Below are 19,089 nucleotides of genomic sequence, written 5' to 3'. Positions count from 1 at the left end.
CTCTACCCCTGAGTTCTTGCACTTCGTCAGAGACCTTCTCTACCCCTGAGTTCTTGCACTTCATTAGAGACCTTCTCTACCCCTGAGTTCTTGCACTTCGTCAGAGACCTTCTCTACCCCTGAGTTCTTGCACTTCATCAGAGACCTTCTCTACCCCTGAGTTCTTGCACTTCATCAGAGACCTTCTCTACCCCTGAGTTCTTGCACTTCGTCAGAGACCCACTGAACCCCTGAGTTCCTACTGGGGAATACTTTCAGTATGTCTGAGGCCTACTCTAGTGCTTGCATTAGGTTAAATACGGTGTACCACACCATCGGCAGTCATGGATCCTAAACTCCTTGATTCAAAGATTATTTGACGGTTACCTTTGGCCTTCAGTGTGGCCATCAGTGGGAGGCACGGGTCGTGTCACATTCAGCCATGATCAATGCCTGGTGCTTGCACTGCCACACCATCTTGCTGGGTTCCCACTCTTCACCAATCATCACAGGCATAACTCTATTTACTCTTTAATCAACCCATTGTTAACTTTCCCATATCACATTACATGGTGAAATGAAAAAATAATCCCACAGTCTTTTTCAAATCCTGAGCTCATCTTGAATACAGGGACATCTTTACAGCTATTGCCAGAGCCAGAGTGAGTGAGTGAGTGAGTGAGTGAGTGAGTGAGTGAGTGAGTGAGTGAGTGAGTGAGTGAGTGAGTGAGTGAGTGATATTTAAAATAACGTTGACGGAATAAATCAGAGAAAGTTTTAAACCAACCAAGAGATAACATACAGAGTCCATAATGCTATTTGTTGGGCAACATCAAAATGGTAATAAAAACTTCATTTTTGTCTGGAGTCATGTATGTTTGTAGGATTTCATCAAGTACAGAAAGGAGGGAACATACTTAGCAAGTTTCTTCATCTTCGGATAATAAAAGGTGGGGAGTTTGTGGGGAGTCCTTAGTCACTTACTGAGGCACACAGGGATGACAATCTAGTAATTAATTCATAAAGGCCTCTCAAATCATCCCTCAGAAGGATTCATGTACCAAGGCAACTCCTGTGAGTTGTAGTGGTGAAATATTAGAGGCAAACATAAAACATGAAACATGTTCCAGATAAATCTGCAGCATCTAATCCTGTTCTCCCACTTGCAAACCGTTCTTCTTAAACTGACAGTCCATTAACTATAGCATGGTTTCTACAAGCTTGGATCTGCTCTGGGAGACTTCTACAAGAAAATAAATTGAAAAGACTCTAAAATATCTCTGCAAGTGTAAGCATTTCTTCCAGTCTCAATCTCTGTCCCAGCTCGGAGGAGATTGTACAAGTCTTAGGAGACTATAAAGCGGATTAACGACAGCTAGAACAGCATAAAACCTACTATGAAACTCCGAGAAGTTTGTTATCAGCAGTAAAAATTTAAGTATTGATTTTCATTAAACAAACATATCCTTTTCAGCATGACAACTTTCCTGACAAATTAATACCCCAAGTACCAACTCATGAATAAAATTGAGAAGTTTTCGCACAGAGGATTACAATGCATGGCTTCTCAATTAATTAATGAGCATGCCAAAAAAAGGGATTTTCCTTTCTACAAGTTGAAAATTAGCACATGTAGAAAACATAAAGACTTTGTGTGCTGAGACTCAGACTAACACTGCCTAAAACATCCCGACATCATTCCCGCTTCTTCTGTAATGACCGTTCACGACCTCTGAAACTCGTGAAAAACGCTCCAGGTTTGATGAAATCTCTAAACACGAGCAAACTCAAAATCAATGTCCCTGAAGGAAAAACTAACAAGGCAGTGGGTAAAGGAATGAATTCCCTGATTTTCAATCAGCAAGGCACAGAGGCATCAATCTTGCTTTTGGAACAGTCCAGCTCAATTTGCAAAACACAATACAATTATAGGTGAACGTTGTAGACCATCAGCTTTCTGTTTCATTGACCACTGTAGACCAGGTTAGTACGGTCACAGAGTGGCCGAATCTGGTCATATCGGCCAGTCAGTGAGGCAGATGGGACAATCAATACCTCCAAGGCCTATTGACCATTTGTAGCAACAAGAAACAAATGATTAGAGATCAGGGAGAGAAGGACATAGTGACAAGAGTTAAGCTTAAAAGATTGGACATTGTCAGAGTGTGTAACTGTCAAATATCAACATATACCAGTCACTGATTGGACATTGTTAGTGTCTGTAACTGTCAAATATCACCATATACCAGTCACTGATTGGACATTGTTAGTGTCTGTAACTGTCAAATATCACCATATACCAGTCACTGATTGGACATTGTTAGTGTCTGTAACTGTCAAATATCAACATATACCAGTCACTGATTGGACATTGTTAGTGTCTGTAACTGTCAAATATCAACATATACCAGTCACTGATTGGACATTGTCAGCGTCTGTAACTGTCAAATATCACCATATACCGGTCAATGATTGGACATTGTCAGTGTAACTGTAACTGTCAAATATGACCATATGCCAGTCACTGATTGGACATTGTCAGCGTCTGTAACTGTCAAATATCACCATATACCGGTCAATGATTGGACATTGTCAGTGTAACTGTAACTGTCAAATATGACCATATGCCAGTCACTGATTGGACATTGTCAGCGTCTGTAACTGTCAAATATCACTATATACCAGTCACTGATTGGACATTGTTAGTGTCTGTAACTGTCAAATATCACCATATACCGGTCAATGATTGGACATTGTCAGTGTAACTGTAACTGTCAAATATGACCATATACCGTTCACTGATTGGACATTGTTAGTGTCTGTAACTGTCAAATATCACCATATACCAGTCACTGATTGGACATTGTAGTGTGAGTAACTGTCAAATATTACCATCAACACTGCACTGATTGGACATTGTCAGTGTGTGTAACTGTCAAATATCTTTTGTTGTTTTAAGTAAACCATGTTATTTTCTATGAATGAAAGGCCAGCAGTGGGAGTTCTGGGTGTAGGTCTGATACCCATATAGCCATGTATTCAGGCATTCGTCACCACTCGCCCCTGTCCATAACCTGCAAGAAGACTCGTCCCCCTATCAATGACTGTTACATGCTACAAATGTCTTGCATCTATAAATAAACCCTAGATACAGTTAAAGGTGTTCAATCATACTGTATAAATACCGTACGTACCGATGTGTCTAAATAGTATCTGGAATATATGTGACATGCGGGAAATATACGAGTTGACAATTTTTGTAAGTATGCCTGTTTGCACTTAGACGGAACCCAGTCGCCAAAATGGCCACAAGAGGGGCACGAGTCACTATTCAGCTTGTCCCGGAATAACACAAGTTGGTCAAGAATGGTTTTCAGCAAACAACCTTTAATGATATAGTGACATTGTATAACAGATGTAGAGCATGCAATAAATGTTGTGCTCAAAAACAATTTTTAATGGCATGATGGTAACAATTTGTGTAACAGGTGTATAGAATGCTATATATGCTGTGTTCGGGAAACAAACTTTAACAGCATTATAAGTGCATTGTATAACAGACATATATAGCATGCTATATATGCTGTGTGAATTGTCCACGCCTCGAGCTCACAACAACACTTAAACAACACAACAGAAATATTCCCATGAGGTCCAGGTATTCCTACCATGATGCGAAAGTAACTTTGATAATGACAATCCAAACATATTCGTGGAGAATGACTGGGTTATTATTCAACAGTCTGGACATTACTATCCGGCTGTATGATAGACCAATTGTGTTATATACAGGCAAGTGTACTCTGTTCAAGGGTCTCCAAAGATTTCAATCAGACTGAAGACAGACTCTAATCTAATTCAGAGTGGAAGTGTTGGAGCTGCTTCAGTAAGCAGTAATAAGGGAGAGGTTTCATCTGCCAATAACATTATTTCACACATACAAGACAAATATTACCAACACAGCACCAAGCGCACGCCACTGTGTCCATCACTGTAACCTGATGGTTCTGTAGGTTCACTGCAGCATCGCTAAAATGGGAGCCTTTTTTTTTGTCGTAATAAGTCCCTGGTTAGATAATTGACAAAGGGGGCTAGGAAGGGGGCTTATTAAAACAATACACAGTACTGTCCTGGGTCAGTCTCCGTTGTCCTGGGTCAGTCTGTTGTCCTGGGTCAGTCTCCATTGTCCTTGGTCAGTCTCTATTGTCCTGGGTTAGTCATCGTTGTCCTATGTCAGTCATCAGAGTCCTGAGTCTAGGTTGCAGATCATGTTCCTCAAAGAAACTGTTGGAAATCCTACATCTTAATTCAGTCTGACCAAAGGCTGTCTAGTTAAACAGTACCAGAGCGGCCCCCATGAATTGATGTGGTAAGTCCCTCAATCTGCCAGTCCCAAATCGCTAATCAGAACTCCATTCTTTTAGGAATGAGGGAGTATCAAGTAAGCCGTTTGAAGCTTAACACCACAGTACTGCAGTCACAACGGTTGGCTTAATGATGGAGGAATGCACAAAGTGACGCAGGTTGAAGCTGTTTTCTAAGTTAGTCTGACCAAGGATCACTGCCTGATCACAAAGAAGCATCAAAATTTGGCTGAATCTGGAGACGACACCTGCAGATCCTGCTCTCAGTAAGGACCTCAAATCTGCATGTGGCGTGCACCTGCACCTTAGGCCAACCTGACCTGCTAAAAATATCTTTAACTTATCATATCTATTCATGGTAACAGTCAGTCTGTTCCAAAACTTCATAGAGATGTGATGGATATATATATGGCTTAGATCTATTATGAGCTGAAAGATATTTTACAAGACAGGAACTAATAGCTTAATGATATCTGCTGGTCTAAATTCAGAGTACTTAACTTTTGTCTAAGATAGACAATATCATCCTGCTTATAAAAATACCTAACATTCCATTTGAAGGAGGTTTGAGTGTATTCTATGGAACTGGACACATTTATATAAACTATCATGCCAAATTCCCAAAGAAGCCAACAGGAAATCACTCACAGTCTTAACATTTTTGCATAAAAATATAATCAATTGTGTGTAACTTTTTAAAATATTTTAACCACATATGGACAATACGTTCCTCTATCAGGAAACATAATAATTACAATTTATTACAGGATATTTACCATTCCCAACATACTCACATGATAAGCTCTATTTACTCTGCATATTTGACAATTTGACACTAGTTTCTGACTCTGATGCACCACTTATATTGGTGACATACTGACTTGCACATGTTGTTTAAAAAGTCCTGAAATACAACAGTTCACGTTGCACAAAGCCATACCAGCAGATATCCTGAAGTCTCAGACTTCCCTTCTTTATAAATTCATGATTCAACACAACAGACTTTCTCACCATAATTCATGATTCAAGACAACAGACTTTCTCATCTAAATTCATGATTCAACAAAAGGCTTTCTAGTCTTAATACATGATTCAACACAACAGAATTTCTCACCTTAATTCATGATTCAACACAACAGACTTTCTCACCTTAATTCATGATTCAACACAACAGACTTTCTCATCTAAATTCATGATTCAACACAACAGACTTTCTCATCTAAATTCATGATTCAATAAAAGGCTTTGTAGTCTTAATACATGATTCAACACAACAGACTTCTCATCTTAATTCATGATTCAACACAACAACCTATTGTACCTTCCAGAGATGAACTATGCAATATGTTGCACATGGAACAACCCAGCAAACTCTACAGAAGTAAGTTATTGAGATATTTCTGACAAGACTTGGCTTCTGAAATATGAAGCAAATAAGAGATGTGTATTTAACTGGAATGTCTAGGATATCCTATTCAGAATGAGTTTCACATGACAAAAATAATGTCACAAAGATTATTCTGGCCCTGACATGCCTAAGGCTCACTCACATGAAATTGGCTACATCTATGAAAATTCATGACGGGAGGTCAAGAATATCTTAGCCAAGGCACTTTTATCCTAGATCTTCTCAATTAAAAGAAAACATTCCGCATTTTAACAAGATAGAAAACAAACCTGATTTATTTTCCTTCACATAAATTTTTAAAGTGGTCATAAAATAATGAGTTCCCCTAACCAACAGTTTTACTGTACCAAATAATATTTCTTTTAAAATTCCCTGGATGTCAGCAAAATGTGGAACAGAGAAATTTATTAGACAGCAGTTGCTTCAGGCAATACTTAAATCTAAATATATTCCTAAATGCACACTTGTGAACAATTTGCAAGCTCTTAATCATAACGCACTGCCAGCTAACTTATGATAGCCTCCCTGGTGAAATGAACACAGTCATGGTTTGTTTGTTGTTTAACGCCCCATTCAGCAATATTCCACATATATGATGGCGGTCTGTAAATAATCAAATCTGGACCAGACAATCCAGTGATTGACATCATGAGCATCGATACACACAATTGGGATACAATGACATGCATCAACCAAGTCAGCAAGCCTGACCACCAGATCCCATTAGTTGCCTCTTACGACAAGCATAGTCGCATTTTACGGCAAGCATGGGTTGCTGAAGACCTATTCTACCCCGGATCTTCACCGGTCCATAGTCATGGAAATTCAACTGAATACATCATAAATAATTATCATTAAAATTATCCACATCGTATGTCTTTGTGAACTACCAACTTCTCCTGCCTATCAAGACCTGATATGTCAGATCATCATTACTATGTATTGAAATATTTTTGAAATTAAGGGGCTTACAAGATTTTTTCTAAGAAATGTAAGTTGATTTGTTGTCAGTGACTTATATAATAAAATAAGCGATATACCAACTGCAATGTTTTAAGCACAATCAATATCACAATCATATCATGATGCCACTCATATTTTTTTAGCATCTCATGATGGTTGATAAATCACGTATCAACCAAGCTCCTTAATAATTCAACACTGAAGCTGACACAACTTGTTAACACAACACTTTATTCCACCTTTCAATCCATCGGGGCAACATACATCAGCAGCACAAAGACAACAATGATACAGGATGCAGTAACAAGGCATCCAGTAAGCCTGTCCAAACTGCCATACTTTGAAGAAACCTCATTACCCTACCATAACTCGTAAATCAATACTCTTTTTCCAACTCAATTCTCACACTTAAAAATCATTTTCGTGTAGAAACAAAAACTACAATGACTCTCGTTTCATTTCCCAAATTCATTGACGATCCTGAAACTGAAGATAAGCACGCGATTCTCCATCAAATACACATCAGGACATGTCCGTCATATCCCACGTTCCATCACCTTCTTGCAATGGGAGAAAGATTGCTAAAACCAACATCTCCCCGTTAACAGCATGTCTGCATGTAAACAGCTGGTACTAGCAACTGTGCATGTGTGTAAACCATTAGGGTGCAACTCACAAACATCCTCACTGCATTGTGCTTGCTGGCAAATTTTCATCACATGCCAAATCACCAGTGATCATTTTGGTGCCAGATTATCTGGGTCTGTTTTTATATGGTGCAATCTTGATTTTCCATGTTGCAATGCTTCCTGCAGAGAGGGAATGTTCCATTAACTACTTTGCCTACAAAGGAGGAGTCTATTCCTCTGAGAGCCACCATCACGCATTCCTCCATGTACCTTCAAAGTGTTTCATTGATATAGGGTGAGACATTTAAATCAAATGGATTGCTTTCACTTTTATTTGCTCTTCCTTTAAAACTCAACATGTACTCTGACCTGAAACTGAAAATCTTTTATAAGCTGTAACGAAGAACGAATCATATTTCCAGTATAATTTCTATTTAATTTCTTGCATAGACAAGACTTCCTAATTTTCAAATTGAAAAAATAATCAATATTTAAACGTTATTGATTTAAAATTTTGAGGACCTCCTTTTGTTAGCATCTGATTATGACTGTTGCTCATGATATCAATCACTGGTTTGTCTGGCTCAAACTCAGTTATCTAAAGGCCCCCATCATATAACTGGATACTGCTGCATGTAGTGTCAGAAAAGACATAACAACAAACACTGATGATTCCAACTTATCCCCTGACAAGTTGGGGACACTGTGGTCTTAAAATGTCACCTAGTTTCCATGACGATCTTCAAGTCTATCAAAGTCAACAAACATCACTCTAGATTAGAAATATGCCTGTGGCTCATTAATACAAGTTGAAAGCTTCACAATCTCAATTAACGATCTAATGCGCTGTCACATTCTGAAAGGTATCGCAGACACTGTCCCTGACAGATCTTGCCTGGGGCAAGCTTCTACATGCATGAAACTACTTAGTACTGTACTCAAATACAAGTAAAATGCATATCATTATCTCATGGAATTTGCACAGTTTAGTCATCAGCTTGTAATTAAAAATTGACTTTCACTTTGTGTGAGTTCATTGGAGTATGAACCTTCATTGAGTGAGGAACAAACTGCATGATAAGGCTGGACCTCACTCTATATCATACTCCTTATAATAATGAACTCACAAATTGAAAGTCCATTCTTATAATTTTTAATATCACTTTTTTAACCTCGAAGGATGTAGACCTAGATCTGAACACAATTATATGTAGTCTGTGACTTCATGTTTACATGACATCCATACAACAACCAGCTGTTTGGCCCTCACATTATGAAGCTTCATACTCCAATGAACTCACACAAAGTGAAAGTTCACTCTTATAATTGTTATATTAATTAATATCATTATTTTATACCTCGAGGGATGTATTTCACAATTTCAAGTACAATTTCAAAATAATAATCGTCAATAGCGATCAGCTGCTTCGCTTAGGATTATTATTATTTAAAATATGTTTAGTAAAAGCTGCAACTAAATTAACAAGATATTGGGATATATTATTCCTGATAAAAAAAATAGTTTCAGATACAATTTTTGCCGATCCTTGCATTAAAATCCTGTAAAGTTATATCATTGGGTGTGTCTTGACTGAATCACCGGTAGATTCTAAGAAAACGTGTGTACAGCTGATTGCTGTTTCCGGCTTAGTTTACGAGAAAACACACAAGCTAATCATAATCCCTGGATGTAAGACAATGCCTAGCAGAACAAAAAATACAATTTAAACGGTAAATAAACATGTCTGGTGATTTTTTATCTCAAATTTCGAATTTGTACTGACCAAGTATCTCATCACCCGTTCGTTTACCGGAATTCGCTGAAGGGGTAGATCTACGGTGTAATTTTTTTCTGCGCTTGACATTCGAATTTTTTTTCTCCAAAATACTGAATCCGCTAGAGGAGGATGCGCATTATACATGGGTGCGCACTATACCCAAGAAAATACGGTAGGCCTGGTATGTGTGACTTTGTGTTTACACTGATCATCCATACAACACCCAGCTGTAATGTGGAACAAAATAGTTCATTGAAAATAGAAGTTACGTGAACGTATATATAATCAACTTGCTCTACAGGAACCTTTTTGTAGTTCAAATAATATCATCATTTGATGCAGGAGGTCTCTTAAGTCAACACCCCTGTACGTTTGTCACAATGACAGCGCGTTGTAATACATTTTCAAGGACAAGACATCAAAATGACCAACACAATAAACTTGATGGGAGAGTTTTCCAGAGTTGTCAATGAACCTATGGCGGTTACTATGTGTTGGTCATCATTGATCAAATGGCCGATCATTGAAAGGTGATTATAAAGATGTGTTAAATAGATACTGAGGTAAATTCATAGGTCGCTATTGATTGTCACTATCAGTGTAGACACGGATCGAGTCGATACTACGATAGTTTGGATATACATTTCTTCATTTCGTTCAATAGAATAGGTCTTAGCGAGGGTATTCATGAACGATCATGCAGTCAAACTCTCTGATGTTTCTCAATGTATATACTGAAGCTGAGTTCAAGATTAAAGGGCCTAAATGATCAGAAACATACTTCTCTAAGTATTCGTGCCTGGGAATTCCAAGGGGTTTCCCCAGAAATGTGCAAGTAGTCTGTCAGTGTTTACGTCATTTCAAGAATATAGTCTCGTGAAAAACATGAACATCAAATTGTGTCATTCAAACATTTATGAACAAATTTTCGCGGTCATGTACCAACTTCTCGTCCAATGTAAAGGCTGTATATCATGTAAACTTTACATTGATGAATTATTTATGTTTAACAGCCTTAAACGAATTGCTGATACCACACCTGTTGATGTAAGTCTACTGTTATACGGCAATGTAGATGATATTACAGATAAACATTTTATGTCTACAGTGCTGTATGTTTATATATTGAATTTTGAAATTGTTAAATATTTAAATACCAAGGAGAAGAAGACCCTGTCCCCCAATCACCCGTGAATAAACATGTTTAAATCATAGTAGTTATTGCTGCATCAAGACTACCAGCCTCAGTACCTCCAGTCAGTATCACCTGTCTCTGTATTAGTGTACAAACTGCTCCATCACCACAATGTTTGTTTGTTTGTTTGTTGTTTTACGCCACACTCAGCAATATTCCAGCTATATGATGGCGGTCTGTAAATTATCCAATCTGGACCATACAATCCAGTGATTGACATCATGAGCATAGATCCAGGTAATTGGGATCGATGACAAGCATCAACCAAGTCTGTGAGCCTCAGACCACCCAATCCAGTTAGTCGCCTCTTACGACAAGCACAGTTGCCTCTTACGGCAAGCATGGGTTGCTAAAGACCTAATCTAACCCAGATCTTCCATCACGACAATGACATGTATTTAGTGCCACCAATTTGCTTGTCCCTAATCCCTTTCCAACAACATACGACAAGTCATCCAATGGTTGACAGCAACTATCAAGACCCTGACAATAATTTAACCCCTCATCTTGAGCTGAACGAGTGATCCTTCTCATCAGAGCAACACAATATTCTGTATAATTGGGTATAATGTTACATTCTTCTGAAAAAGCATGAAGTAAAACTACTGCCCATGTTTGAGACTAACACTTAATCTCTGAAAAGACATAATATTTTTAAACAAACAACTCCAATTAATTAAAAAGGCGCCCCAGTGAGATGGAAGATTCAGAACCTGAGGAAAATCTAGACTTAATTGCTTCATTTAGGGTCAAAGCATAGTCTGCCATACAGACCCTGAAAAAATTATAAATATATCCAATACAGTACATGCAAGTCTTAGTAATAATGATAGTTGGCAAGTCTGGATTAGGGGAAGTAAGTCTTTTGATTATATTTTATTAAGATAACTTAACTGTTTTTTTCTGTAATATAAGTTCATTTCAGAGACTAGATGTTAGTCTAGGCTCTAGCATTACAGTAAGGGTAGGCAGAAGGGGAAATAACAGGTCAAGAGGCTGTGAGATAGACTACCTACGTCTGTCCCGGCTCAGCACCCAGGGACCTCCAAATGTTCACTTCCAACCGATCTGAAGATGGAGCACATCCGATGAAGTACTCCCACACACCACAATTAATGTAAAAAGAGATGCAAAGTCAATGATCTAAAGATAAACTAAACCTTAAACAGATAATTCAGCCTGGTGAATTTGCAAGGACATATAATTTATTATTTTTTTTAAATTTCACAGTGTTAGAAATTAAGAATAAATGTCAAGAGGTCTTTATCGTGACCTTTGTGTGAATTTATTTTTTAATTTCATGGTCTTTAAATTAAAATGATAAAGCATAAATGTCAAGGATCCTTGGGTCCAACACTGATTTAATCTATTCCTATTTCATTTCTATTTTTGCAGATGTACAATCTCACCTTACACCAGTAAAAGGTGACTCACTATGCTTGTCGTAAAAGGCGACTAACAGGATCGAGTGGTCAGGCTCACTGACTTGGTTGATGCATGTCATCCATCGATCCCAATTGCGTGGATCGATGCTCATGATATTAATCACTGGATTGTCTGGTCCAGACTCGATTATTTACAGACCACCGTTATATAGCTGGAATATTGCTGAGAGTGACGTTAAACAACAAACCAGCCAACCAAGCCACCTTACACCATTACACTGATGCTCCTGTCTTAGTGTGGCAATAGTACTGACAAATACAGCCCGAGAGGGGTTGAGTGTTATAGGCCACTCAAAGGTCTTAGTGTTACTCCAGGTGGGAAGAGGGAAAATGGTGGTACAGACGGACAGGTACAAGGGTTACTGCAATATCTATCACAACAACAGAAAGCTCTACAAAACCCATCACAACAACAGAAAGCTCTACCAAACCTATCACAACAAGAGAAAGCTCTAACAAACCTATAACAACCACAGAAAGCTCTACCAAACCTATCACAATAACAGAAAGCTCTACCAAACTAATCACAACAACACAAAGCCCTACCAAACCTATCACAACAACAGACCACCTATCAAATATCTGCCATTACCACAGAACAATCTTTTTCCACCTGTACAAGGAAGTATATCAAGGTGAGTATGTCATCTGAACACGTGCACATATTAGGTCATGCTTTGGGAAAAGTGTTGCTCAGCAACAATCGACTTGGTCAGCTGCAGCAGGCGTTCATGTCATATTTCAACCTCATTGGTTTGAGGCTTCTGCATATTTTTGAGGGTTCTTGTTGAAATATTTGAACAAAACCATCAGCTGGTAATAAACAGACTGGACAGAAGGACTGTGCGCAAAAAACGCAGCAGTAAAAACTGCGCGAAAACGCACCCAAACGAACATTCAATGGACATGAAAATGTTGTTTTTCACGTGCAAGAGGCACTTAACATGTTACGCGACTGTGGTTTTGTGTTCAGTCGTGCAAAAGTTGTCAGGTGGCAACAGGTGCTTATAGTTTAGTCCCAAGACGGGAATTTAGGATAGAAACGTTGTTACAAAACAACATAGTAACTGAGTTCACATATAAAAGTGAACTTATCCACAATTAGTGGAGAAACATTGTTCATTATTGTAAATCGTGTAACTGATTAGATTCATTAAAAGTATGAACTTGTTTCAATAGTTTATTGTTTTGAATTTAGGGGTTATCTTCACTCCACAGACTGTCACATCCAAAAGTTCTAATTTAACAACAGGGGTTGGAACAGGATGATTCAGACATCAGACCATCCACCCCATCGAGCAGCAACTTTTCTCAAGGTCTTGCACTCAATCTACTTCTTTCCTTAATAGCTAAAAACTCTCTTCCCTTAATAGCTATAAAATCTCAATCCTTAATAGCTATAAACTCTTCTTTCCTTAATAGCTATAAAATCTCAATCCTTAATACCTATAAAATCTCTTTCCTTAACGGCCACAAAATCTTTTTCCCTTTTAGCTAAAAACTCTTTTTTTAACAGCTATAAAATCTCTTTTCCTTAATAGCTAAAAACTCTCCTTCCTTAATAGCTAAGATCTCGCTTTCCTTAATAGCTAAAAACTCTCCTTCGTAGCTGAAAGCCATAATTCTAATTCATATATCATGTATATGATCGCTGTCTGTGTATGTAGCTTTGTGGCTTGCACACTAAGCATCAATTATTTCAGATACTTTCAGAAGCCAAAGTTAGTTTCAGTTGTTTACAGTTATTTCTTTGCTAGCTGTCATCAGCAGCCGGATCTACACAAGTAACTGCAAGTCTGGGTGCAAGTATAGGACTTTAGGCTGATAAGCTGTATAACTATTGCAGTTTTAGCCATCATGGATGTCGGGAGCATATGCAGAAGTTTGTGACTCAAGGCAGGTACTAAGGCTGGGACGAGTCCAAATTTACTACCCGGGTACCCACCTCCCTATTACCCGACCCTACCTGGGTACCACCTCCCTATTACCCGACCCTACCCAGGTATCCAACTCCCTATTACCCGAACCTACCCGGGTACCCCACCCCCTATTACCCGACCCTACCCAGGTACCCACCTCCCTATTACCCGACCCTACCCGGGTACCCCACCCCCTATTACCCGACCCTACCCAGGTACCCACCTCCCTATTACCCAACCCTACCTGGGTACCACCTCCCTATTACCCGACCCTACCCAGGTATCCAACTCCCTATTAACCGACCCTACCCGGGTACCCCACCCCCTATTACCCAACCCTACCCAGGTACCCACCTCCCTATTACCCGACCCTACCCGGGTACCCACCTCCCTTTCACCCAACCCTACCCAGGTACCCACCTCCCTATTACCCGACCCTACTCGGGTACCCACTTCCCTTTCACCCGACCCTACCCGGGTACCCACCTCCCTTTCACCCGACCCTACCTGGGTACCCACCTCCCTATTACCCGACCCTACCTGGGTACCACCTCCCTATTCCCCGACCCACCCGGGTACCCACCTCCCTTTCACCCGACCCTACCCGGGTACCCACCTCCCTATTACCCGACCCTACTCGGGTACCCACTTCCCTTTCACCCGACCCTACCCGGGTACCCACCTCCCTTTCACCCGACCCTAACCGGGTACTCACCACCCTATTACCCGACCCTACCTGGGTACCACCTCCCTATTACCCAACCCTACCCAGGTATCCACCTCCCTATTACCCGACCCTACCTGGGTACCACCTCCCTATTGCCCGACCCTACCCAGGTACCCACCTCCCTATTACCCGACCCTACCTGGGTACCACCTCCCTATTACCCAACCCTACCCAGGTATCCACCTCCCTATTACCCGACCCTACCTGGGTACCACCTCCCTATTACCCGACCCTACCCAGGCACCCTCCTCCCTTTCACCCGACCCGACCCTACCCGGGTACCCACCTCCCTATTACCCGACCCTACCCAGGTACCCACCTCCCTTTCACCCGACCCTACTCGGGTACCCACCTCCCTATTACCCGACCCTACCCAGGTACCCACCTCCCTTTCACCCGACCCTACCCAGGTATCCACCTCCCTATTACCTGACCCTACCCAGGTATCCACCTCCCTTTCACCCGACCCTACCCAGGTATCCAACTCCCTTTCACCCGACCCTACCCGGGTACCCACCTCCCTATTACCTGGCCCTACCCAGGTATCCACCTCCCTTTCACCCGACCCTACCCAGGTATCCACCTCCCTTTCACCCGACCCTACCCAGGTATCCACCTCCCTATTACCTGACCCTACCCAGGTATCCACCTCCCTTTCACCCAACCCTACCCAGGTATCCACCTCCCTTTCACCCGACCCTACCCAGGTACCCACCTCCCTTTCACCCGACCCTACCCAGGTATCTTCCTCCCTTTCACCGGACCCTACCCAGGTATCCACCTCCCTTTTACCCGACCCTACCCAGGTACCCACCTCCCTATTACCCAACCCTACCCAGGTATCCACCTCCCTTTCACCCGACCCTACCCAGAGTACCCACCTCCCTTTCACCCGACCCTACCCAGAGTACCCACCTCCCTTTCACCCGACCCTACCCAGGTATACACCTCAATTTTACCCGACCCTTAGTAACCCAGGTACCTACTGTAGGTCTCAGGAGATGTCTCAAAATGTCCAATTGGGAACATTTTTAGCATAGATCTGGCAAATGGTCTTTACATGTATTAAACAATCTGGTCATTCATATACTGAAGTTGAATTAAGTTATATCTTTATTCAACCATATGAAAAATCAGAAGGAATGGGTGCACAGTCAGAAAGAAATGCGAACATTATTGACTTGTAGTGTTACCATAGAGTTTTCGATATTTTTTGTCATAAAACAATACATCACGTGACTAACCATGGGTCCGGGTAGTCCTCTGGGTACCCGGGTCCTACTCATTACCCACCCCACCCGGGTACCCAAGTTACCCATCCCAGCCCTAGCAGGTACATTTGTCATATTTTTCTGTGGAAGAAGGCGACTAAAATATTGGAGTTATGACAGTATGATACTTTGTGGGGATGGGTATTGGAGGTTTAAAGTGTATCAAAATATTTAGCAATGCACAAGGCCGTATTGCGATACGTATCACGATATATTATAAAATTCTAAATTATCAATTCAGAAGCCATCTGATACATTAAGGTATGAACTGAAGTTCATGAATGGAACAAAACAAGATGCTGGTTCAACATAATGTTTACTCAGTCAAAAAATATGAAGGCATCTTGGGGTCCAGGACATTATATATAACATTAAACATGTGACAAAAATCACTGTGTTGACAGTGAAACAAAGGAATTTGGCAAGTATATAAAACATTAAACACATGATAAAAATCCAAATTTGAAATCCCTTGATATATTGAACATGAAAAAGCAGACATCTTACATTTTCATCTAGTTGAACATAAAATCATGACTAAAATGTATCCTTGATTCAGAATAGGGATTATTATGGAGAATACATTTTATACTCATTTTGTCTTAATTATTTATCTATGATCAACTGAGTTTCAATACTTAACAACTCACAGGGCATCGGGGTAGCCTAATTGTTAAAGCAATTGCTCATCACACCGAAGACCCGGGTCCGTTTCTCCACATGGGTACAAAGTGTGAAACCCATTTCTGGTGACCCTTGCCCTGATATAGGTGGAATATTGATAAAAGCCGCGTAAAACCCAACTGACCCACTTAACAACTTAGCTACAATTGATGATAATTAGAAGACACCAAGTGTATGAAAACATACATTCACAAACAAGACAAGTCAGCCCATTTGGAAGAATCTGACAGATCAGAGATTGGTGCAGCACCTGTGTTGACAGTGAAACAAAGTTGGAAAGTTTTTAATAGTAGCTGTTAAGCACAGACCTCCCGAACAACCATTCCAATGCCTCTGACTGACTCCCTTTCAATACAGTGCAATTTGAAATGTTTACATTCAACTTCTTTTCCCCAGCTTTTGGCTCATGCAGACCTGTATAAACAACTTGTATAATATGTATAGGCCACATAGTCTGAATCGATTGCCAGCCACTGGTTTGATGTGATTGTTCCCACTACAAACATCCTAGCACTATGGGGCCTTTTCAAAGGATGTCTCTAAATCTGGTACGTTCAATTGGGTTCTTAATCAAGAAAGCATAACCGGCCAGGCTGACAGTTGATCTAAACTCTCATCGGTAAACAGAAGTCCTGCCAAGGGCCTTTGGAAAGAAATTTAGTTTTGGGGGGCAAATGGTCGTTTTCATTAAATGTCCAAATCTTCATGCCAAGAAGAATCGGTGATTATCTGTTCTAATGAGGAATCCTTGGTAATATTTCAGAGTAGGCCCATAACGTGACAACTGCACCAACAATTTGTGAAAAGAAATGCACATTTTGACTCATTTTCGTGAACGACTGATCTCTGAGAAAGAGCAAAGCAAATATTTAATCATGATTGGCACAATCTTTCAGCTGCCAGAGTTACAAAGACAGGCCAAAGCGTTCCATGATTGAAAAGCTTGCTGTTCTACTGGAACCCCTACTGCAGAACGCCTCAGTGGCCGTAATCTTCAGGCCACAGCTGTCCATTGTAAGTGACTACCAGTCACATGGAGGCATGGATATTAATCCACTAAAGAGGGACATTGGTACTGCCCCACTTCATAACAGTTAGGTGCCTTTATCTTACAACGCAGGCTTACTCCCCTGAGCATCTAAAAGTCCCCCGTAAGGTGGTCCGCTGGATTTGACCTGGTCTTGTACATGTCCTGGGGCTCAGTCGGTCTAATAAAAACAGTTTCATGCTCAGGCCTTCCTGAACAAAGTCATTCACAGTTATTGCGGCTCAGTCGGTTTAACAAAACCAGTTTCATGCTCAAGCCTTCCTGAAGAAATTCATTCACATTTATTGCGGCTCAGTCAGTTTAACAAAAACAGTTTCATGCTCAGGCCTTCCTGAACAAAGTCATTCACATTTATTGCGGCTCAGTCGGTTTAACAAAAACAGTTTCATGCTCAAGCCTTCCTGAACAAAGTCATTCACAGTTACTGTGGCTCAGTCAGTTTAGGAAAAAACAGTTTCATGCTCAAGCCTTCCTGAACAAAGTCATTCACAGTTACTGTGGCTCAGTCAGTTTAGCAAAAACAGTTTCATGCTCAAGCCTTCCTGAACAAAGTCATTCACAGTTACTGTGGCTCAGTCAGTTTAGCAAAAACTGTTTCAGAAAAATGTCACCAAAAGCTCTCCCAGCAAACAATTGCAAAGGGCAATAGTTGTACTTGCTTTAATGCGAGTGTACAGCACCTGTCAGGATACAGGAACATGGCTGTAGATACGGACACCAGTCCGTTACAGTCTTGAGGCACGTTGAATTAGTTGAGGACTACACGTATAGGTATATGTAAGATAGCTATGCATCAAACCTCAAAGAACAGTGAAGAACGAAGTGTGGTTTATGTCACGATAAAACTTTGTTCTATCATGATGTCATTTCTGGAGATACGAACATGTGCTATGGGCGTTACTTTTGAGAGGGGAGTGTCTCGTGAGTTGTTCCCCTTAGATGAGTGAGTGAGTGAATGAGTACGGTTTTACGCCGCTTTTAGCAATTTTCCAGCAATATCATGGCAGGGGACACCAGAAATGGGCTTCACACATTGTACCCATGTCGGGAATCGAACCCGGGTCTGCGGTGTGACGAGCGAACGTTTCAAGCACTCGGCTACCTATTGTAGTCATTTTGACTGATCAACCAATATTGCATTCTTACAAATTTGTCTTCTTTTCCTTGAGTAATTAAGACATCTATTTTTTATAATTGTAATAAATTTTCCGACTTGCATTCAGTTGATAGATACTCCATGAAGTCTTCAACAGAAGTTTGTACGCCTTTAATACTTGATATATAAAAATGTTTTTTTGCTGACAGTATTATGTCATTATGTAATTTAATATTTTCTTGAAACCGAGACAGGATTGAAAATGCAGCAAGAAGCCTCAGTCTTGAAGGCACTGGTTCAGTTGTTCCAGTTCTCTCTAGGAACCATTAAAAATACCACATTCAAAATAAACAAGGAATATTGCAGCATTTAACAACAAAGAAACAAATAAAAATTTAAGATTTACCAAAATCAATCATCATCAAGTTACATTTTCCATAACTTTGTTTTCACATAAATTTATATTGAAATTCTAATTATTTATTGTCTCTTGTACATTTTCTATATTGATTAAATATATCCCTCGAGACAAAAGTGCCTGTCATATGTATCTGACATTTGAGTCATGTATAGTATGACTCTA

General features: G+C 40.2%; 1 protein-coding gene across 4 annotated transcripts in view; it reads right to left on the bottom strand.

Annotated features, from left to right (window-relative positions):
- Positions 1-19,089, bottom strand: part of LOC124133040 (ribitol-5-phosphate xylosyltransferase 1-like) — a 191,106-nt gene that overhangs the window by 116,313 nt on the left and 55,704 nt on the right. The gene's annotated exons all lie outside the window — the stretch shown is intronic.

This window comes from Haliotis rufescens, unplaced genomic scaffold (assembly GCF_023055435.1).
Source record: "Haliotis rufescens isolate VD_foot unplaced genomic scaffold, xgHalRufe1.0.p SCAF_23, whole genome shotgun sequence".
In the NCBI taxonomy this organism is placed as follows: Eukaryota; Metazoa; Mollusca; class Gastropoda; order Lepetellida; family Haliotidae; genus Haliotis; species Haliotis rufescens.
The sequence above is the reverse complement of the archived record's forward strand: the minus strand, read 5'-3'. Positions and strand labels throughout refer to the sequence as shown.